Consider the following 25,202-nt stretch of genomic DNA (forward strand, 5'->3'; position numbering starts at 1 on the left):
GTTCACCAACAGACCTGAGGCACCTAACAACATATACTTTGTTTCTGGCCATCAGGTGGTTGCCCTTGGACTGGCGTGGAGTCTGTTGCTTGGCCTGTGTGTTACCTGATATGACATTCATTTAGGTCCTGTTGCTACTCCTGTTTGGGTTAAACATACCTCCGATTCAAATTTTCAAATAACTGGTATCAGTAATGGCCTATGGTATGGAGCACTTTTTCTGTCCCAGAATTTTTTGGTCTGCAGCTGGAGCATGAATAAGTGAACTGGCTGAAGCACTGTAGCTGGTGGCTAATTTCTCAACTGAGGCCCTTCAAGAACTCTTGGCTTAGGCTCTTGCTACAAGAACTGTGACTTTTGCAAAATCGATGTGCTCTTGGCAGCCAAGGTAGGCACCTGCAAGGTGACAGGACAGAAATATAGTTCCTACCTCCTGGACACTTGTCACAATATATCTGACTTGGCATATAAAATTGTCTATTGCTGCTTATCCAGTTCTTTGCTCCAGATTTGGCAGCAGGACTGAATAATGACTGGTTTAATAATTTTCGTTGTTTTTTCCCAGCTTGGTTAAAAACAGTATTTGTTTCTTTAATAGCGTTTGTCATCATTATTCTTTTGTGTGTTTAAATGTATCATGCAAGCCTTTATGTTACGTGTCAACAACACCATGGTAGACACTTCTGCTCCCCCTCCTGATTATGTTGTCTTTCACTTGAACTACCTTATGCTGGCCCGGACAAAGACAGGCGGAAACCAATGGTTCAAACACCAACACAGGTTTATTGTACATATTTACAAATAAAGTGACACACAACCCGAAACTAGCCCAAAAGTTCAGGCCTCTACCAAAATGATGCCTCTTTTCATGCCGCCTCCTTTCCTCTCCTCCCGAGCTACATCCTTCTCCGCTCCCTACTCAAGCCCCCGAATGGAGTGAGGCGGCCCCTTTTATAATCACCCGGACATGCTCCAGATGCCTCCCGATTAACTTCCGCCGGCACTCCCCTGTGTGGCGGAAGTACTGGCCGTGCACCCGGAAATACTCCGGGTGTTTCTGGTCGTCTTCCCCCCAGCACTTCCGGGTGTGCACACTCGTGGTCTGGAGGAGGCGTAATCCCTCCTCCGATCCTTCCGGGCATCCCGGCTAGGTGCCACCCCCAGCCGCTTGCCACAGCTGATTTAGACCTACCTGAATCAACTGCTTGAAGGAAGAGCCTATTATTTATTGTTGTTCTTTAAGAACAAAAGCAGGGGATTATTACAGTTAATTTTTACTGTTAAAATGTTTTTCACTGTTTAATTATATATTCATATTGAATGACTTACTGTATATCCTTGTTAGTTGTAGCTGTAACTGTTAACCTTTCCTTTTAGCACTCTTGGAAAGAAAGCATTTTAGTATCTTGATCTAGAAGTCAAGATCTTCAAGTCACACTGCTAATTCTCTGCAGTGTTATGTAATGATAAGACAACAACAACAACAACATTTATTTATATAGCACATTTTCATACAAACAGTAACTCAAAGTGCTTTACATAATAAAGAATAGAAAAATAAAAGACACAATAAGAAAACAAAATAAGTCAACATTAATTAACATAGAATAAGAGTAAGGTCCAATGGCCAGGGGGGACAGAAAAAACAAAAATAAAACTGAAAGGGGAACATAAGTATGAAAAGATACCCCTTTCTGGAAATTGCAGCTAGGAATCAGCAAAACATTCTGAAGTGTTCAAAGAAATGATGAAACACTGCTGTAATGGAGACTAAAAGGAAGTCTCATTGAGATTTTGGTAAAACAATTACAAAGCCTCTGGGAACTACAAAATAAAGTTATCTACTAGGCTTTTAGAAAAACAGTCAGAAATGTAATAACAGTGAAAATTAAAAACAAATTCCACATTAAACAATGTTAAAGTATAAAAAGTAAAGCTGTGATAGAGGTTTGAAGAGTTACAATAAAATGTTCCGGGACTAAGGGCACCTTATCAGTATAGCTGAAGTAACTGAAAGATATTTTTTGGCAGTTGTATTATATACAGTAGGAGAGGGTTAAGCTACAAAGTCACAGAAGTAAAACTAATATATAAAATAATAGATAAAACCATAAAACCTAGACAGAAACAAGTTTTACATCTGTCCTATGAAATTAATAAATAAATTATGACAATTATTAAATCAATAAATAAATCAGAAGACTGCTCGTTTTAAATTAGAACTTAATAAACTAGTTTCACACATTTAACAAATGGCATTGAACTTATGAAGAAATCTAAAACCAACAATATAGAGTAGTTAATATAGCTTTTCAAAATGATACCAATTCCACACAGACATTCAACCCTGAAGCTACAAGGCTTGTGTATTAGCAATAAGATATGTTGTAATATTGCTATGCTAACTTACAAATATGAAACTGGGCCTGTAATCTTACATGAAGTCATTAGTTGATTGAGAGTGTTAAGGTGGTTAAGCCTCTTCCAATGGTATCCAGTTAACCAGTTAAATTCATCCATTTGTCCACTAAGACCTTACAATCCAATTTTAGGGGCATAGGTTGGAGGCAAAGGTTATTTCTGAAACATTTGGTTCAAGGCAGAAATGGGAGAGTGGTATACATTATGAACTAGAGTTAAAACACAAAAGAGCATACAAACAAATATTATTCTGTATGTGCATAGAAACATACTCAATATACTGAGGAGATCGTTCCTCCACCACACTATGCGACTCTTCAATTCCACCCATGGTAAACGTTAACATTATACAAAGTTATTGTCTGTTTTACCTGCATTTTTATCACTCTTTAATTTAATATTGTTTTTAATCAGTATGCTATTGTTGGAGTATGTGAATTTCCCCTTTGGATTAATAAAGTATCTATCTATTTATCTATCTACTGTATCTATTGCTCTTTTAAAGATTTGAAACAAAATATTAAATGTAAATACACTGAGCTATGCCCAGCTGAAAACTAAAAAGGGAAAAAAAAATCAGAAATTCCAAGCACATCAAATTTGAGAAAAAAATAAACATTTGAGGCTTACTGGGGAGATTAGGCCGGAAAAAATAAAGCAGGTCAAATGGGCATCAAGTAGATCTAAATCGATATGAAACATATACTGTATCTTATAGATACAGGATATATTATGTAACATGGTGAAATTTACAGATGGCCCCATAAAAAGTTAATCATAAGAAATACTAAAGGAATCTGAAAAACTGGAAAAAGAAGTTACACTTCACATAAGTATAAAGTACCACATGCAGCAAATAATAGCAGTACTTATAAAAGTTCTGAGCTCATATAAGGAAATTTTGAAAAAACGGTGTAGGTGTTTAATTTCACACAATTTTCTTTTCCTTAAGGCAATGTGCAGAAGCTATTGAAAAATCTAAATAAAACTATAAAACAAAAATTAAGGAAGCTTAAGGTGCTTTGTACTCTCTCTCTCTCTCTCTCTCTCTCTCTCTCTCTATATATATATATATATATATATATATATATATACATATATATATATATATATATATATATATATATATATATATATATATATATATAGAGAGAGAGAGAAGCATCACAACAGCATTATGCTGCCACTACCATGCCCCATGTTTTGGCATGTTTTGTCTGATGACCAAAAAGCTAAATGTAATCTTATCACACCACAAAACCTTGTTCCAGCTGACTTCAGAGTCTCCTGTCTTCATTCTGTCAAACTCTAGCTGTGCTTTTCTTTTAACAGTGGCTCTCTCTTTGCCTCTCTCCCATAAAGCTGTGGCTAGTGAAACATATGAACAGCACTTGTCTGTACAGTATCTTCAGTCTCAGTCACTGTAGCTTGTAACTCCATCAGAGTTATCACAGATATCTTGCTGGTCTTCCTCACTGGTCTTGATTTTTCACAGTCACTTTGTTTTTCTGGATGGCCTGCTCTAGGTAGATTTACAGCTGTGAATCAATTTTTCAATGATTGATTTAGCTGAACTCCAAGGAATATTTGGTGATATGGATATTTTCTTGTTTTCATCCCCTGGCTTGGGTTTTTCAATCCCCTTTTCACAGAGTTGCTTGGAGTGTTCTTTTTGTATTCATGGTGTATGTTAGGCCATGATTCTGACTAAGCAACAGTCTGTGCTTATATACTAAAGTCAGCTGAAACCCCTTGACTACACACAAGTGATCTCCATTTAACTAACTATGGCACGTCTAAAGCCAATTTGCTGCAGCAGTGATGATTTACATGTGTCATATTAATAGTAATTTATTTTGCATTTTATATTTATAATAAACTTAGACCACTTTGCAGAGGTCAATTTTCACTTTGACATTAAAGAGCCTTTTTCTGTTGATTGGTGTCCTAGAAGCCAACTTACATCCTTTGTGATTTAAAGTATAACAATAAATGCTATATAAACACTTCAAGGGGGTTGAGTATTACTTTCTACAGGCACTATATACAGTATATACAGTGATCCCCCATCCTATCGCAAAAGTTATGTTCCAGACCCACTAGCGATAAGTGAAAATCCACGATATAGAAAGACCATGTAAATAAACATTTTTTATAGTTTAAGCCTTAAAATAGACCTCCCACATGCTTTAAACACATGTAAACTTATTTAAACACACTTTGTAAACACATATGATATGTGGATGTCGGGCTAAGGATATGAGTAACATAATAATAATAATAATAATAATAATAATAATAATAATAATGTAGCGTACTGTCAATTCATTCAAGCTGTAATGGCGAGCAATGTCTGCATAACGCTTTTCTTCCCTTCTTAGAAGATGCAGGATGCAAGGAGCCATCATAGGGCTTAAAACAAAACGAAAAGTTTACAAAACGTTTGCTCACAACAATCGGACCACAAGCAAGGTAAGTGATACACAGAGAACTGAGATGCATCGGCGACCCACGCTCACTGCAGCCAATCAGAGACCAAGAATGAAAATCCTGCTCTGATTGGTTGAGTTTCCTCTTTCAGCCAATAACAGGCCTTCTAAGAAATCATCTGGGTACTGCAACGCGAAACTCTTTGTCTACTGTAGTGACTGCTGAAAGCCGTATGCTTTGTTATGAATTGGCTGCAAAGAGCTACCCAGGTGTACTATGGAAATAACAGTGTAGTCCACCTGGGTGTGAACCTGAGAGGGATAAGCACCTCAGGTGGTCAAGACCTGTCTGAGGAGGACAGGACTACCTGGTGAAGCTGGCATAAACGCAGCCTGCAATCGCTGAGTTGTAGACACAGTACTTAGAGCACTTCAGATGTGTCCCCTGGCTTCTAGAGTACATTTGCCTGGCTGTGTGGTCAGCAGTGGCTCTCAAAGGGCCGGTGGATATTTGAGCATGTGTATGAGACATAATGTGTCTGTGGTTGGTAGAACAGTGGTGTGCCTTGGGATGTTTTAGGTTACAAAAAGTTTGCCACCACATAAAAAACGGTTGGGAAACACAACTCTAGCCCATACAGTCTGGAGAAAATCTAGGCATTTGAAGTTCACAGCATAAAAATCCATAAACTTTATTTCAACTAAAAACTGAACCTCACCCTGGAAAACACTAGTTAAAGGTAGATATAAGTAAATGTGAGAGATATAAGAAATTATTTCTATATACTATAAGATATGAGATTTGGTAAATAAATATCAATCTATAGAACTTTAACTCATCTTTAACACTAATAGCCTGCATTATCACTAAACATGTTACAAAGAAAATTAACACAGTACAAAACTGACAACTGCATGAAAAGATTGAAATATGAAAATATAAAGTACCAGTGAAAACAAGAATGAAGTAATTAAACACATTAGCCTGAAGGTACAGCAGTGCTCTTTATCTGATACCACTGTGTAGTCAAAAGGACTGCGTCACAATTATCTAATAATTTGGCTTGCTTAAATTTGAGGATAATGTTTCTTCTTATATTTGTTTTTTTATCTTCTTGCCTTGAACTTTCTTCTACAGTTTTTGGATTATTCTTCTTCTGTTATTTTCCCCGGACTGTGATAACTTTCTGCGTGTTTGAGTTTGTCCCTACCTGTCTTTATGCTTGGAGTACAGCTTTGAATATCATGTATTCAGTTTTGAAGTGCAGAGGTGAGTTTTGTTTTCCTTTTGGTGAAAAATGTGGGCTTCTTTTGAACATCCTTTTGTTAGCAGACAGTACTTTTTTTTACTGTTCCTCAACAGGCAACAAAATGTCATCCAGGTGCAAATAGAATATATGTGTGACCTAAACTGAACCTTACATGTAGAAAGTTCCTACTTATAACTCCTGGGAAGCATTTCTGCAAAGATCATGGGCTCTTGAAGGAGCTGAGGGCAAAGACACATTCAACCTTGAACTCCTTACCATATTAATCCATACTGATCACAGCATACCCAGCAAAACAGACCTGAATTTTTATGTATATAATAAGACCATTCATTGCAGAGCAATTATCAGTTTACCAATAACTTTAAAAAAAATGTAGTAACTGAAATGCAGTCTGCAATGTATCAGCCAATTTAGTTTCATTTATTTATTACATTTTTTATTATGTTATTAATATTTGAGATGTTGTTCTGTATGTATTTTATTTACTTAATATGGGATGGTTTATTCATTATTTTTCAAATCTGCATTATGATAAGTTTTGATTTCTTGATTTATTTGTCCGCCCTGCACCAAGGACCACATAATGATGCAGTTAGGACATTTCTCCAGCTCTGTGAAAAAGAAGCTTCAAGTTGTTCAGAAGCTCCTGTGTTTTTATAGGCTTCCAATTTTCCTATTCTTTCTTGTGTGGATTATGTGGCATTGACCACCTCTTTAAGGTTCTGCTTTTGTATATTAATTTGGATTTGCCTGCATTAGTTTTTGACTTTGCTCTCTGTTTCTGCCTTGCACTTTTGTTGAAACCTTTTATGATTTTTTATAATAAACAATTAAATATTAAAGGAAATTTATTTGAAGATTTTTCCTCTCCCTCTATTTTTGATATTAGCTATAAAAGCCTTTGCTCCATTTTGGCCCAGTGCTTGCTCTAAAGCCTGGCATTTGCTTAGTGGTTAGGCTGTCTGGGGTGAGGCTAAATCCAAGGCCCAGACCTGAACTGAAGGCAGGTCTCGCCTTTTTTGTGACTGTTTAAGTTGATTTGAGACATCATAACAAAATAAATGCAAATAATACAGAAAACCAAAAAGAACAGATGGTGAAGAACAGATTTAGGTGGTGATAGTTTAAAACACAATGTCTTTAATGTGATAAACAAAGGATATTTGTTAAGCTTACATTTGGAATGAAAGTGGAAAGGAGCATTGACCGGTAGATCAGATAGAGAGGGCAAGTAGTTCGCGTTGCATTCAAAAAAAGTTTTTTTTAAATGTTAGTCTATCATATTGATTGACATACAGGGTGGCCAGTCTGAGATCTCTGTTCTTCTAACACACTTGTCATCCAGCACGCATGATCAAATGCACGAGCTACTGCAAAACTCTGACTATCTACAGTAAGTGATCTAGTTAGCCTTCCAATTTATATTGACTAAAGAAGGGATTTAAAAAAAATAAAATTGTTGTTTATGGGCTGGATGTGGAATTGGAAGAGGATTTTTTTCTCTCAAAATGTCACAATCGAAGTGTGTTTGTCTGATCTTTCAATCTATCATTGCTATTTCAAAGAAGGAAAATGTGTAAAGGCACTTTCGAACTGTTCATAAAAGCTACGAAACTGACTTCCTTCTGAAAAGCGATCAGAGAAAGAGAAAGGAGAGGGAACTAAAATCGCAGTTGAGACGCAATGGAAGGCGTGTGCGCAGCTTGACAGCATACGATACAGAGCAGATTGAAAATTGTCTGTCAGACTTTATCTAATGGAAAAAAAGTAACGATTCAAGCGTTGCCCAATGTAGTGGAGTAAGAGTAGTGTTTCTTCTTCACAAATGTACTCAAGTAAAAGTAAAAAGCATGGTGCAGTAAAACTACTCTTAGAAGTATGATTTTTTTAAAAAGTAACTCAAGTAAATTTAACAGATGAAATGTAACTCGTTACTACCCACCTCTGATACTCAGTATATATATATATATATATATATATATATATTATATACAGTATATATATATATATAATTTTTAATGTAGATAGATCATTTTGACCCCTCACATACATGAAATGTGTGTGTTCCAAATAACGATATAGTATTTATAAAAGGTGTGATTTTGCTTGACTTCTCACTCTATACAACTCCAAGCAACTGACACGCAGGTAAACAGACTTGAGATGAGACAACTGTGCGCCGATGGGGTGATGTGATAGCAGACTGCTTGCTGTTTGCTGCTTATCAACACATTTAAAGGACAAAAGACGCTGACGGAGAGGTGAGAAGCAATTTAAGGTGGGACAGATCTACGAGTTTTTTCGTAGGCTCTGGTTATTCTAGTGTTAAAGGAAAACAGAGTGAAAGGCAGGATCCGGAGAGCCCACGCTGTTGGAAATGGAGACAGGTGGTCGGTAGTGAGCCCAAGTGAGAGGAGCGTTTGACCAACAATTGACGGGGCTGAAGAGGATCTCTTCTGCTAAGCATCTTACAGAACAGGAGTGACCATGCACTCAAAGTAGGCTTGCACAGACACAGAGGAAAGGCAGCGGGAGTAGGAGCAGGGCTCAATGGGTTCCCTGTGTAAGGCTGAGAAATGGCAGTGAGGGACATGAACTGCATTTTGATGGTTGACTGTACCAGCACAGCTGCAAGTAAGAAGAGGGTCTGAGTTGCCTTGAAAGCTTGCATATTGTAATTTTTTCAGCTGGCCAATAAAAGGTGTCATTTTGCTTGACTTCTTATTGCATCCATAATGGCTAATATGGTACAAAACCCTAATAGTTTCAGCTAAAATATTATTTACATCTCTTCACTTTGACACTTCAGTCAGTTTCTTAAGAAAATGTCCCACTAAATATATAGCTGATGGATTACTTATCAATTTCCATGCACAGATTTTTTTATTTTGTCAGAGCTTTGAAGAATTTGAGGTAGCATGAATGATTAGAAAAAAAACATTGTAGGATGTAATTTTTAAATGTGTGTTGTCTGTCAAACTTTGCCACTGAAAACACATCACATGATCAGGGTGGCATTGTTCAGAGAATAAGAACTATACACTCAATACTTGGAAATAATTAACCTTTCCCAGGTTCAACTCCTCGAAAATGCTTCCTTCTAGCAGTTTGAGCAGTTTTCCTTTTTAAGTGCATTTAAATGATGATATTCACTGTTCCTTTCATACTGACAAGTATTTTTGAATGCATCATTTCATCCAAATTTGAGCCTGCTTAATTTTTTTTTATAATTTTTTATAACTAACAAAAATGCGCATATAGTATCTGGATGTTTGCAGACCTGTGCTTCATTATGAAAACCTTACAGGGTTTTAAATGTAGCATAATTGTCAGCTTTAACTTTTCCCTTCCGTTTATTTCAAATTAAGATGGCTTTGTCTTTGCATTTACTTTAATCAACATTGTTCATTAAGTAATTCTACAAGGAAATCTATGTATGATATGTATTACACATCTTCTTAAAATATTTATTTCATCTTGAAAGTTAAACACCAAGTGCTGGCAGGTCAGTAACCTTACCTTTTACATCATAAATTATTCATTTAACATAGGGAAGAGAAAATCTTACTAAAATAACAGTCATGTATGCTTATTTCCTTACCTATTATTTTTGTTACTTATGCTTAGAAAAGTAAATCTTCAAAAAACTGAAAATATTTGTATTTAAATTATAAATCTAAATTCTAGCTCTAAATATAGCTGACAGAATAAGACATAGTTTTGCTACATGTCAAATTAAAAGACTCACTATCTCTGCTATTCATACTAATATGTCCCTAAAAATGTAATTGTAATAATATTAGAATCATGTGATTATAAAATTTAGACCTAATAACCAGTGCGTATTAAATAATCAGGTCAAAGGAATTGTTTTATTTCGTTCAAAGAAAATCTTTTTGCCCTAGGAAATGAAATCTACTCTCAGTAAGCCTTCTATTAATGTCAGTTATAATACTTCCCATAGTTGGAAACTATGTGTTTTGAACAGCAGAACATTGTTTTGCCTGAGCTGTCTTTCAACAGGAATGCCATATGGAATAATTAACTGTTCTCTTTCACCCTTCTGAAACAGAAAATGTTTAAAGAACAGAGTTCATGGAATTTGATATTTAATAAATGATGTCAAAGAGAGCGCAGTTTCACAGAAGTAGATTCAGCCAGGTGGTTGCTAGGAGCTGATGTTAATCCTTTATGTGCTGCTAAAAGAACACGACCTCTGAGGACAACAGTTTGTGTGCTTTCTTATGCAAAAGAACATTGGAGTCCACAGGTAATAAAATCATCTTTTCTATCATATAAACCAGTAGAAAGAAGCTGAATATATACATGAAGCACAATACCTGAACAAACTTTAGGCAAACCCTGAACACAATAGAAGCTATTTTGGAAAAGAGGATAGTGGCCAAATTGGATGCTATCATGAAAAATCCCCTCTGTTCCTTTCCAGGAGCACTTTTACAACAACAACATTTATTTATATAGCACATTTTCATACAAACAGTAGCTCAAAGTGCTTTACATAATAAAGAATAGAAAAATAAAAGACACAATAAGAAAACAAAAATAAGTCAACATTAATTAACATAGAATAAGAGTAAGGTCCAATGGCCAGGGGGACAGAAAAAAAACTCCAGATGCCTGGAGAAAAAAATAAAATCTGTAGTGATTCCAGACCATTAGACTACCCAGTCCCCTCTGGGCATTCCACCTAACAAATGAAACAGTCCTCTTTGGATTTAGGGTTCTCACAGAAGGACTTGATGATGATGATGGTCACGTAGACTTCTGCCTTTTAATCCATCCATCATTGTTGGAGCATCATGAAGCTTTGAGTAGGTGGAGGTGGCGCAGGCCACCACCACAAAGAAACCGGAAAAAGAAACAAAAGAGAGAGTAGGGGTCAGTACAGATTTTAGAGCCACCATGAATAGTTATTATGATGAATTGAACATACAGAGTATCAGGATTAAGTTAAATTAAGTTAAATTGAAGTTATAAAAAGGCCATGTTAAAGTAATATGTTTTCAGCAGTGTTTTAAAGTGCTCTACTGTATCAGCCTGGCGAATTCCTATTGGCAGGCTATTCCAGATTTTAGGTGCATAGCAGCAGAAGGCCGCCTCACCACTTCTTTTAAGCTTTGGAATTCTAAGGAGACACTCATTTGAGGATCTGAGGTTACGATTTGGAATATAAGATGTCAGACATTCCGATATATAAGATGGGGCGAGATTATTTAAGGCTTTATAAACCATTTACCAGCAGGCTCATTCCACCACCGTGTGCTAAGGGGTCTTTTCTGCTCACTGCTATCAGGCAATTCAATGCTTCCACCTGATGTACTTTTTAAATATATTTATTTATTTATGTATTGCTTGACTGGAGTTCTTATCTGTCCTGTGAATCTGTATTCTTGTTTTTTTGTTTCTCCTGCTGTATGCATTTGAATTTCCCCATGGGATTAATAAAATTTCATCTGATCTAATCAAATCTGAACTAATTTAATCTAACCTAATCTATATTCACTATGTTTTTGTAGTTCTTGTGTTTATAAGCATATCCTTATGACAAAATAAATTTTCATTGGTCACTATACAATCAAGAACATATGGGAGAATGAACACTTGAAAGGTTTGCAGACACTTTTTATCATTAAAAATATTGATTATTTGAATGCAGATTTAAATATAAACACACTAACAATATATTCAATATTTCATTTACAGTAGTTCCTTGTACTTCCAGAGTTTGAATGCTAAATTCTAGGGAAATTTGATCTGGAGTTTGAAAGATACTTCTACATTTGAATTGTGAGCGCAGTGAAAAAAATGCAGCAACACATGGCGCTTATAGAGCAAACGTAAACGTTATCTGCTGTTCACCCATGTTGCCTCTCACTTTTGCTGCGAAAGTATCTAATACATTAACTTCTGTGTTTTCAGTGCTGTTTTTGCTTTATTTTTGGTGTGTTTGGTTATATATTTAGCCCCTGTCTATTAACCATGGCATCCAAGAAGTGAGTGGAAGCAACGAAGCCAAAGAGGAAGGTTGTAGTATTGACGATTGAGGTGAAAAAGGAATTTACCATGAAGTACAGTTATTTGCCGTGTTTATGGAAGATGACTCCCCTTCCATACATCACCACTCCTCACTACAGGTACAGTAAATGCAATTTTTATTTTATCATACAGTATTTAAGTACTTTATTTATAGTTTTCATGTTTCAATGTATAATTTAGGGCAGTTAATTGTGTTATTTCTACCTTAAATTATGTGTATATGCTGTTGAAGTGTATTGAAATGGGTATTTTTTAGCTTCTGAGAATGGATTAATTCACTTTACCTTATTTCTAATGGGGAAAACTGATTTGGATTTTGAACAATTTTAGCTTCAAATGGCCTCCTTAAACAAATTTAGTTTGAAGTACGAAGCACCACTGTACATACATTATGTAAAACTGGAAACAAAATAAAATTACTGCCTATGAATACCTCTGCAAAACAAATGTTTTTAATGTTCTTTATCTTCTAATCAATAGCAAAACAATCAGAACAGAAGATTTAGATTGTCACTCTCGATTAGGTGACGAAGGCTAATGAAGTCTTAACAGCAGAAACCTTATGTCGTTAATGCCTGCTATGTGGCATTCATTTTCTGCTAATTTCAATGTTCTGTACCATCACAGAGCTATAATCACTCCTCGTTGTGTTATTCATAACAAGTCATAACCTAACACCTGTTGTTTTTCTGGGCCTACATTTTATTACTGTCTTTATAAGCTCAGGGATGTTTATGAATGAGTAAGTTGCATACGCTTGATGGTCTCCTAGTCAACAAACAAAACACAAAAAAAAAATGGAAAACAATATCTGATGAAGCAAGATATGAACTATAAAGGACAACACAATCCCCTTGGGGACAAATAAAGTACAGTATATCTAATCTAATCTAAACTAAATAATTCATTCTTTTGCACTACTAAAAATTTTTGCATAAAACTGCCTCATGCAATGAGAACTTTGAAAAGCTTTCAAAGATCTTAGTTATTTTCTATAGTAAAAAACAAGTATGATAATGTTAATACAGTAATCCTGAAAATCCTATTATACAGTATTAGTTCAATTAAAGTATATTTAGTAGATTATAGAGTACTATGTCATTTCCTTTCCACAAATGTCCAAAATGCAATATTTAAGATTAAGAAAAGATTGTGACCTTAGGAAGCAGTTCATATTGCTCCACAGCAAACCATAGTACTGCATGATAAGTACAGTATGGTCCTATTTATATGACTCGGTACTGTCTTGTGAGCAAGCAACAGTTACTTTGTGCCACCTGATTTCAGTTAGCATAATTATTAAACACAAAAAAAAATCACTACTTCCTAGATTTATTATATTTCAGGCAAGTCAGGCTCATGATCAAGAATAAATGTGATTTTTCCTCATTCCTGGAAGATGTTGTATGCTGAAGTTTGATTTTTCCCTCTGTCATTGACAACATACAGTATCTGTCTTCCTGATTCATAAGTAATTTGCCGCAGTTGGCCTTGTTGTTCATAATGTGCTGCAGATGCCATTTCTCAGTGATGGAGGCTGTTTTTAGAAGATGACTTATTTAGAAAATAAGTGGCATTTTACCAAATTCGTGATCAGATTAAACCATATCACAATTTTCAGTAGATATAAAGAACACCTCAGAAATATATTTTAAACACGCTTCCATCTGAAACCAAAGGTAGGTAAGGCAAACCACATTTACATTGTACTTAACATTTAAAAAATTGAAATGTACTTAAAGGAATACTCCACATAAAAATATTTTCTATATGTTACATACCCTGTGTGGTTTATAATGATGGCTGAGAAAAAAATTTAGCCTCATGTTTTAATGGGAAAGGGAGATAAGAAATTTTCTAATAGGATGGGCATATAATAAAAATTATAATACATTTTATCGATATATCACTTTTCCCATACTTAAATTGCTTTACAAAAAGTGATGAATGTATAAGGAGACCAATGCTGGACAACAGCAAACAATATCAAAAAGTCCATAAAAAAAATGTTGCATAATCCACATAATTAAGTCATATAGTCATATGCTCACAATTTGCAAAACACCTGAATTTTTTAATAAAATATTGTTACAGAAATACTCCAAGAAAATCAGATTACAGGACCCCTAACCAATGAATGAGAGGGGAAGGCAGACCTTTAGTTCAAAAGCTTGTTTCCATGTAAACAAATAACATGTATTTTTATAGCAAATTATCTTACAAACAATGTAGCTCAAAGTGCTTTACAAGATGTCAAAGAGAAAGTAACAAGAAAAGAAAAACAAATAAGAGTAGGGAAGAATGTTAATAAATAAGTAACAGAAAAAATAAATCTATACAATCTTATAAAAGAGATAAATAACTAGTAGAAGAATAGTGCACAAGTATGCAATATTATTATGTAAGTCTCTAAACATGAGTCCAGAGATGAGGTCAAATGGCTGATAGGACAGAAAAAAAAACAAAAAACCAACTCCAGCTAAGTCGGAGAAAAAAAAAAACAAAATCTGCAGGAGTTAAAAGGCCAAAAGACCACCCAGACCCCACTAGACATTCTACCTAATATCATTGTGCTTAATTCTTTTCTTTTTGTTTCCAGGCTTTGTCTGAGAGGATTAAATGAATTTGGTCCCAAGGACACCCAGGGCACCCACTTTCAAGCAGAGAAGAGTAGAGATTAATGAAGATTGCAAATCCTTGAAGAACATTATCGTTCTATGTCTATAGTCTATTAGGAGTGAAACTAAACTAAAGCTATGAAAAAGCCAAATTAAAATAATGGATATTAGCAGCTTTTTAAAATGTATTAGCCTGGTAAATTTCTATTGGTAATCTGTTTTGGTCTATTGGTGCATTTCATGTTCATTCACCATTTTGATTTTCTATTCTGTTTTCCATTATTGGTCTTCATAGATACCCATACTATCAAAAGGTTTGTTATATCTCTTCTCCAAAAAGAGTAAAAATGTTTTATTTTTGAAAACCAAATGGGTTATGTAATTGTTAGAGAATAAGAATTTACTATGTAGTCAAAGTAATCAAGAATTTTAAAATATGTTTTGTCAAATTTCACTCTGGGGATGAATAAATCACTATCTATCTATCTATCTATCTATCTAAGTTTATTTGTTAAAGGCATTTTCTGGAAGAAAAGTGCAGCAGAGGACTGTGACTTTTGCTATTTTATTTGGTTTAATGTCTGCTCTCTGTAACAGTAGTTAAACATATAGAAGACAAAATGTCTGGTGGATCAATGGTATTAGAAGTTAAAACCAGCAAAAATTAAACTTGTCACTGCCAAAAGGCAGTCTGGGAAGACAAAAGGTCTACCCTTTAAATATTAAAATGGTACTATTTATATAAAAGCAAACCCCTAAAACCATTCATTATCTTTATGCATGCACACCTCATGAATATGTATATATGGCCTGTCAAAATGTCATTGGCCTAAGAGGGTCTTGGGGTGTTCACTTTGACTCTTGTTCTGCCCCACATGTTGTTATTTGTTGGACTGTGCATCTTCACTATCTTGTCATTATTTAACACTAGAATCTCTGAAGCATATGAAAAAATGTATAATCCTGGGCCACCTTAAATTCCTTCATACCTCTCCATTAGCGTCTTTTGTTTTGTAAATGTGTAAATGTCCTAATCAAGGACTTTGTTAAATGGTGCGACTCAAACCACTTACACCTGAACACCAGCAAAACCAAGGACCTGGTGGTGGATTTTAGGAGATGGGGCTAATTGTCTAACTTGCGTTTAAATTCTGTTTGACATAAATAGCAACCCCATCACCTTTTCTGTTCTGTCTGTCCTTCCTAAAAATGTGCATCCTTCTATGTTATACTCATGTCCATCATTGCTTTTTAGCCAGGTTTCTGTTATTGCTATAATAACATAACTATGCCCTGCTACATACAACTCCAACTCACTTGTGTTATTTTTGATACTTCTACCATTAAGGCAAGCTAGTTTTAATGTGTTGTTTCTTTTATTTATGCATTTAAACATTGGGTTAGAATTTACATTTCTATTCACTACTGTGCACTAATATGTACAACAAAGCTCATCCAGTAAAATCAAGAAAACTCACCAGCACTGGATGTTTTTTATGGTGTCCACCTTCAACCTCCAAGTTTTCCCTGTACTTTGGAGGATCTGCTTGCAGGGCAGGATACAGATTCATGTCATACCCCTGGCAGAGCACTTGCAGTTTAAGGGCTCCGAAAAGTGTAGATTCACTTCTGGCATTTACAGGATTCAAACATTGCTTCAGGAAAACCTACATACTGTATCTTATAGAAGGCTCCAATTCCTGATAAAGTATTAGACAACAGTTTTAAGGATGCATATACTAATCAGAATAAAGTTTGTTATTCAGAGCTATATTATTATTCCTAATCTTCTGGAAATCAAATAAATCTTTTTTTGTTGAGGTACACTTCTGAGGTAGTCATTGGGCCTTTCAAGTTTAAAAAACAGATAGTTAACTAAATGAAAAAGCCGTACTTATCCAAGTATCTTTAAAAAAAACCAATTACTTATTAAAGTTTATTACCTACAGACACCAAGCATCTGCTGACTGAATTAAACTGTGATTTCCATCATTGCAGTAAGCAGCTTGTATACAGTGAAAACAGATTTCAAGGCAAATCTTAGTCATTACAAAAAGTTGTCATTTTAAGTTCTCACTTGAAAGTCTTTGCTGAACAGCTTGTTGAAACTGGAGAAGGAAATAAGACATCTGACCTAAAAAAAAATTGGAGTGTGATTACAACCATATCATCAGAAATAACATGAATATTATTAGCTTGATCTTTTAATCTTAACGGTTAAGCTAAATATGCAATCATACCTTCTCTCTAGTATGCATGGATGTGCCCTTTAGTGGGCTGGCTCCTTGTCCAGTTTGGTTTGTGCCTTTGATCCGATGCTACTGGCATTGAGTCTTCATCCCACATCCCTATAAACAGATTAAGTGGACTCAAACAGTGGATGTATGGATGTTTCCCAGCTATGCAAACATACTTTCTTCTACTGCCTCATTTTTCAAATCTCACCATAAACATTGGATCAGTCTGGATGTTTTTACATTTTTTTGGCAACAGTATCTTCATTTCCCTTTGATTTTATAAGTGACAAAATGTCAGCATTGAATTTTGATATTCAAATGTTCTTATTGCACCTTCTAGGTGGCCCTTTCAAATGTAACTATTTTGATTTAAATTGGAGAACACTTTGCCCCTTAGGCAAAAAAAAAAAATAAAATTAAAGTACAGAAAGTTTTGAAGTGTCATTTACTTGTACAGGTGTGCAGTATTATGTTATCGGATGGTTTTCAACACTCCACCAGGCTTTTCAAGTCTTTTGATTATAAGCTTCTCTTTAGTTAGGCTTTCCACCTTTTATTCTTGCAATAAGGCATGTGATACCAATATTAGTTACAACCTGATTGGCTAAAATTACTTTTGCATGGTAATAAAAGTTAATCATTCTCATGATGAAATACAACACTATGTTTGAAATGCATTTTTTAATTTGTAAGTATGAAGCATTCACTTTACCAAAATAAAATGGCATTAACATGATCTATTATTTTAAAGTTCCATTTTAACATTAACTTTATTTTTATTGCGATGAACCATAGCTGCTAGCAATTTCTCTGGCTATTGCATCCTTACACATAACAAAGGAAATACTATTAAACAACACAATATAAAATATACAGTACTATCCATCCTGCCGTGCAAGATTCATCTTTCCAATTATTTTTTATCCTAACTCTCAAGTTTGGGGTGGCAGGGATCCAACAACACTGGGCAGAAAGTGAAACTTAACTTTGCATGGGGAGCCAGTCAACAGTAGTGTAAATTCTGACTCACTTGGGCTCACTACTGGACCAATTCACCTAACCAACCCATCTTTTGGGCATATAAGGAAATTATATACAATTTTCTGTAAGGGGATAAACATTTGCAACCCAGGTTTCCGGGACCATTTGCCGTCTCCATTATCAGAAATAGTGAATTGCAGGTGTTGGTGAAACAAAGGAGAGCACAAAATATAAAAAAACAACGAAAGACAAACAAGAAGACTTGAGAGGAAGATTCCATACCACTCATTATGCCTGATAATACACAATTACACTTACAAAGAAACAAAAAGCACTGATAGTGGTTGTCTGTAAATGTGATATAGTTTGATGAATTAGCACAGTGTTTATCACAAATAAAAGTCTTGAGCTCCAAGTGCTCAGTTTCAACTATGAAGATTTTGGATATTTGTATAATGCCTTGGGGTGTAGCTTTTTGATCTTGTTTCGTTATAAATAACTTCAGTGCTAATCAACTCTTGATTATTACATTTATTTATTTGGATGATGCCTTTATCCTTCCAACAAGCAGGTTTTTAAATTAACTAGTGAATACCTGAGGGCTACCAAAGTCGAAAAAGAATTACCAGAATTAGAGTCATTACTAAAAACACAATAATTGAACTGGTGCCAGAATGTTGAGATTGAGGATCAAATTGAGAGATGGAATGCTATAAATATTTATGAGAAAATCAGAACCTAAAGAACTAGACCAACTCTGGTTCACAGTTCAATCTGTAATCTGTAATCTGCTCCCTAGTAACCATGCATTGCCTCCTATTGACCTAATAACTACTTTCTGAAATTCTAATAAGGCAGCATGACACGCTTGAGAATAAACAAAAATCAGAAAAATCAAAACACACACATGAACACGAAATGTATAAATTCAGCTTTCAAATGAACAGATTAAAGTTATTGAAATGCAAAATAAATTATAATGAGAATTTCCTGTTCTTAACAATACATAGCTAAATGTAATCTTAAGATACTATGTTCATCCTATAACAAAGCATTTGCAGTCACCCAAATATTTAATAGGCATAATAAAGAAGTCATCCATACCCATCAGAGTCACCAGATATGAATCCACTGAAGATATGGAAAAACATCAGGGATAATGTTTTCCAAACACAGCTAGACTGAGCTTCGCACAGAGGATTGTCCCCATTATTATAATTTCAGGGTATTTTATTTCTTGTAAATACTATACAGCATGTGTTATTACCTTTGACTTAAAATTTCATATGTTAGATTAAGGATAAATATTTCACATTATATACAATGTGTAAATGTCAGTCATTATCCAACCCGCTATATCCTAACACAGGGTTACAGGGGTCTGCTGGAGCCAATCCCAGCCAGCACAGGGCGCAAGGCAGGAACAAATCACTGGTCAGGGCACACACACACACCCCAAGCACAATTTAGGATCACTAATGCACCTAACCTGCATGTCTTTGGATCGTGGGAGGAAATCGGAGCACCCAGAGGAAACCCACACAGACACGGGGAGAACATGCAAACTCCATGTAGGGAGGATCTGGGAAGTGAACCCAGGTCTCCTTACTGCGAAGCAGCAGCACTACCACTGCACCATTGTGCCGCCCCCATGTGTAAATGTCTTTTGGCCAAAATCCATTGTAATAAGTGGAGACCAGAGACGTGGAAAGGTTTGGGGCAGCCACCCGTTTATTACGGTTTCCCGGCTGCAAAAGTCTTTGAGGCATTGTTACACAGTTGTTTACACAACAGAGTCCAAAACAGAACTGCCTGCCTAAGCAAAGGCAGTGAGCTTTATAGCACAGAGGGCGGAAATGATGTCATCCTCTGGGCCGGAACTGGAAGTGACATCATCCTTGGGGCCGGAACCGGAAGTGACCTCATTCTTGGGGCCGGAACCGGAAGTGATGTGTCCTTCCTGGAAATGGCGGCTCCTGATGGGATTTCCTGGGTAAGACCTGCAGAGAACTCAGAAAGAGCGTCAGTGCACCCGCCCCCCCCGGGCAGATGTATAAACAGTATTTCCTAAGCCCTTCAGCTGCTTCCCATGCACACGCAGTGTGACAAGACTCCCCTCAGCCCAGACCCGTGGGTCGGGCGACCTGCACCGAGAGGTCGTGGGCCCGGGAGAGGGCATCGGCGTTGGCATGAAGAGACCCCTGTCGATGAACGAGCGTATACTTGTACTGCTGCAGGTCAAGAAACCACCTCGTGACCCGTGGATTCGACTCCCTGTGAAGGGCCATCCACTTCAGAGGTGCATGATCCGTCACCAGAGTGAACACGCGACCCAAGAGGTAGTACCGCAGCTGAGTTACCGCCCATTTGATCGCCAGAGCCTCTTTCTCCACCGCCGCGTACCTGGTCTCCCTGTCCAACAGTTTCCGGCTCAGGTACATAACGGGGTGTTCAACACCGTCGACGCTTTGGCTCAACACGGCACCCAAGCCTGTGTCCGAAGCGTCCGTCTGGAGGATAAAAGGAGAGAGAAGTTAGGGGAGATCAAGATAGGTGCTGAAGTCAGAGCCCTTTTTAAGTCACTGAATGCAGCCCCCGCTTTATCAGACCATACCACCGTATTAGGAGCTCTTTTCTTTGTCAAATCGGTCAAGGGCGCGCTCTCGGAGAAGCGAGGCACAAACCGGCGGTAGTACCCGCCAAACCGAGAAAGGATTGGACTTGCCGCTTGGTTTGCGGACGGGCCAGGCCATTATGGCTTGCAACTTGGAACACTGTGGCCTCACAGTACCCCGGCCCACTAGGTAGCCCAAATATTTGGCTTCCCTCAATCCAAAGAAACATTTCTTGGGGTTGATTCGGAGCCCGGCCTCTCCCAGTGTCCGTAATACTGCTGTGACCTGCTGTATGTGTTCCTTCCAGGTGCTGGAATAGATGACGACGTCATCCAGATAGGCAGCACAGAACGAGTTATGGGGCCGGAGCACTTTGTCCACCAGACGCTGAAAAGTCGCAGGCGCCCCGTGTAACCCGAATGGAAGGACACGATACTGCCAGTGTCCGCTAGGAGTGCTAAACGCGTTTTTCCTTCAGGACTCCGTTAAAGGAACCTGCCAGTACCCCTTTGTCATGTCAAGTGTAGTCAAGAATTTGGCTGGTCCCAGTCTCGAGGAGGTCATCCACGCGAGGCATGGGATAAGCATCGAATCTGGAAACTTGGTTAAGCCGACGGAAGTCATTGCAAAACCTCCAACTGCCGTCAGGCTTAGCAATCAAGACGATGGGACTGGACCAGGGACTACTACTTTCCTCGATTACTCCTAGTGCCAGCATTCGCTTGATTTCCAGTTCCACTTCTACTTTCTTTGCCTCCGGAGTCTGTAGGGTCGCTCACGGACGATCACCCCGGTCAGTCAATATGTCGCGCAATCAGAGAGGTCCGACCGGGTTTTCACTACCACCTCGGGGACAGAGCGGATAGCTGCTTCGAGCTCTTGTTTCTGCCTGGGGGATAGCTGCTCGCCGAAATTAAGGGAACTTACTTCAGCGAAGAGAGAGCAGGGCTGTCCGGAGGAGGGATCGGGACCCCTCTCCTTCCACGGTTTCAGCAGGTTTACATGATATATTCGCTCAGCTGGTCGGCGATTGGGCTGTTTCACCAAATAGTCAACCAATCCCTTCCTTTCCTTAATTTCAGAGGGGCCTAGCCAATGGGCGAGCAGTTTAGAGTGAGAAGTTGGTACCAATACCATGACTCGATCCCCGGTTGGAACTCCCGGAGAGTCGTGCCACGGTCATAAAGGCGGGCCTGTGCTGATTGCGCCTCCTCTATATGACTTTTTAGAATCGGTCTTATTGCATCAAATCTACCGCGCAATTGGGCGATATATTCCAAAATATTAGTGGAGGGCTGTGCCTCCCCTTCCCAGCCCTCTTTTAAAATATCCAATAAACCCCGGGGTTGTCTTCCGTACAGTAATTCAAATGGAGAGAACCCCGTAGAGGCTTGAGGAACTTCCCGATATGCAAAGAGGACAAGGGGGAGGAGTTGGTCCCAATCCCTCCCATCCTTGCTGACTACCTTACGTAGCATTTGCTTGAGAGTTTGATTAAATCTCTCCACTAGGCCATCGGTTTGAGGATGATACACCGAGGTCTTTAAATGCTTTATTTTCAGTAACTTGGCAGTCTCCTTGAACGTTTCCGAGGTAAAAGGCGTTCCTTGGTCCGTCAGGACTTCTCTAGGAATGCCTACTCGAAAAGACTCCTACTAGTTCCGCGCAATATTTTTGTGGTAGCCGAGCGCAACGGAACGGCTTCAGGGAATCGGGTAGCATAATCCACGAGGACGAGTATATATTTATATCCTCGGGCTGAGGGTTCTAGGGGTCCTACTATGTCAACCCCAATCCTATCAAAGGGAACGTCAATAAGGGGAAGGGGAACCAGAGGAGCACGGTCCCTCCTAGGAATTTGCCGCAGTTGACATTCCGGACAGGAAACGCAAAAGCGGCGAACCTCCTCATTAATCCCCGGCCAGAAAAAACGGAGCTTAATTCGCTCTAATGTTTTATCGGAGCCGAGATGGCCTCCAAGAAGGTGGGAGTGTGCTAACTTCGCAAACCTGCCGCCGGTAGGTCCGCGGGATTAGCAACAACTTCCGGACCTTCCCCTCATGTTCAGCGACCCGATACAACAAATCATTATCAATGACAAAGTGAGGTCCCTGTGGCATGGGCAAATGCGTGCTGGCCGGTAACGAGAACCACTGCATTCTTTATGTGTTTCAGAGAGTCGTCATTCCACTGTTCTCTCTTGAAAGAAGCCGGCGTTGCTCTAAACTGAACGAGCAATTCAGAGAGAGGGTCCGGTCTGACCTCAAGGGGCGGAGATTCCTCCTCGCTGCCGGGGCGCTAGTGGATGACGTAGTAGCCCGCGACGGTCCGGGAGTGTCTTCGTCACTCTCTTGGCCTACCGCCCCACTCCCTGTCGGCTGATTACACGGTGTGGAAGCAACTTGAGATGAATCGTTGTCATCTATAACGAGGCCATAAGTTTTTCGGGGAATGCTTTCTAAACTACGCCGTTACTATCAGACCAGTCTCGCCCGAGGATTACGGGAAACGGAGGATCCGGATGCACCGCCACGGTAAGCTGTCGAAGGGTTCCTCCGAGACATACGTAACACCGGGCGGTATTGTATGTGCGGATATCTCCGTGTATACATTTTAGACTGGTCTTCTTTTAATCCACTGTTGCGGTAGAATAAAACGGCGAGCAACGACAGACACGCTACTGCCGGAATCGAACAGCGCTGTTATCTTATGTCCATTAATAAGAAGCTCCCCGTATGTTTATCCGCCAGGGATTGCTAAGGGCACACAAACAACCCGCCATTGTCCCCTACGGTCCGCCTTGTTCCCGACAGGTCGCAAGCCAGACGGCCCGGCGACTTCGAACAAGCTCTGGAATGCGTGGAAGGGACTGCTTTAGTGGGACATAGCTCCCGGGTTAGTCCACAGAGCGGCTGTTCTGCCCTCCCAGGTTTCACAGCCGGCCTCTGGGTTTGCAAGAGCTGCAGCAGCTCGTCCATAGAATGGAATTCGCCCCAGGCGGCTGGGCAAATTCCTGGGGTAGTCTTTTAGCAGCAGAAAACAGGCCACTTGCTGCACTATTTGTAAGGGGGTTAACTCGAATGGCCGTAGCCACTCACCCACCTGTTGCCAGAGAGCCATAGCCTGCTCTGACAGCCCTTTGCTTGGGTTAAACTCCCAGTTTATGATTTCCTTCACCTGCCGGCCTGGGGACAACCCATCGCTAACTGGGACCTTGGTCCCGATGGGCAGCTCGGCTTTCCTGCCAAGGAGAGCATACTGAGCCACTCGTGTGTGTTCCCCAGAAGCCAGCCCACGCCTGTGGGTCCCCTCTACGTTCTCCACGAGATGGGTGGTCCCCACCGAGTTATGCTCATGGAGCAGAGCCTGCACCGCGTCCTTCCTGACCCTCTGGCGCACTCCCGCCCAAACTCGCCCCGTACTCACCCACCTGGTTCCGTGATAGTTCGTGTCCCGGGTTCATCGGGGACACCATCCTGCCGACTACGCCACTGTAATAAGTGGAGACCAGAGACGTGGAAAGGTTTGGGGCAGCCACCCGTTTATTACGGTTTCCCGGCTGCAAAAGTCTTTGAGGCATTGTTACACAGTTGTTTACACAACAGAGTCCAAAACAGAACTGCCTGCCTAAGCAAAGGCAGTGAGCTTTATAGCACAGAGGGCGGAAATGATGTCGTCCTCTGGGCCGGAACTGGAAGTGACATCATCCTTGGGGCCGGAACCGAAGTGACCTCATTCTTGGGGCGGAACCGAAGTGATGTGTCCTTCCTGGAAATGGCGGCTCCTGGTGGGGTTTCCCGGGTAAGACCTGCAGAGAACTCAGAAAGAGCGTCAGTGCACCCCCCCCTGGGCAGATGTATAAACAGTATTTCCTAAGCCCTTCAGCTGCTTCCCATGCACACGTGTGTGACACCATATAGAACTGTGATTTTTAAAGCTAAATCTGGTCACCCATACAGTATATAAAACTCGGCTGTAGGGCATCATTGTTTTTAAATAATACAGCACTAACAAAGCAAAACAAGCAAATTTTCATATTTATTACTAATTGTAAGCAGTACAATCAAATTCCTTATTGTTTGTCTGCCAGAACTTCCATACCAATATTCAATGCATGGGAATGTGGGCCAGCTGCTGTTCCTTGATATCTATAATCTGCTACAATGTTTTAGTAAGGGTATAGATCATTGTCATGGTATCACTATGACAGAAGGACAGAAGTTTTTACTTCTCTGTAAGCTGTCTTGTTATTGGTGATCACACCTAAGCTGATGGTGTCATTAGCAAATTTGAAAGAGAATTTCTGTGTTTTTCAAATGAAATTGTTTTTCCCAATTATGGCATACTACCTGCCATGGAAAATTGGGTTCTTAAGTGAAGCATTTTTTTATAAATAAAAAAATATTTAATCATTGAACCATACTACGTAGTTTTAATTTTGTGCTTTGCAATTGAGGGTTTTTGGAATGTTTATGTACCACCTCAAAATATTCACTCTGTGGTTAGGTTTTCTTTTGGGCACCACCATTTTGTGCTACTTTGCATGATCCTATGATCAGATGATACCATTATC

At 38.7% G+C, this 25,202-nt stretch overlaps 1 long non-coding RNA gene across 1 annotated transcript; it reads left to right on the forward strand.

Annotated features, from left to right (window-relative positions):
- Positions 1-5,964: 5,964 nt before the first annotated feature.
- Positions 5,965-15,772, forward strand: LOC120527915. The gene is made up of 3 exons (XR_005633424.1): positions 5,965-6,120; positions 12,106-12,276; positions 14,778-15,772. It is a non-coding gene; the product is annotated as an uncharacterized LOC120527915 (long non-coding RNA).
- The last annotated feature ends 9,430 nt before the right edge of the window (positions 15,773-25,202 follow it).

This window comes from Polypterus senegalus, chromosome 4 (assembly GCF_016835505.1).
Source record: "Polypterus senegalus isolate Bchr_013 chromosome 4, ASM1683550v1, whole genome shotgun sequence".
NCBI classification, from domain to species: Eukaryota; Metazoa; Chordata; class Cladistia; order Polypteriformes; family Polypteridae; genus Polypterus; species Polypterus senegalus.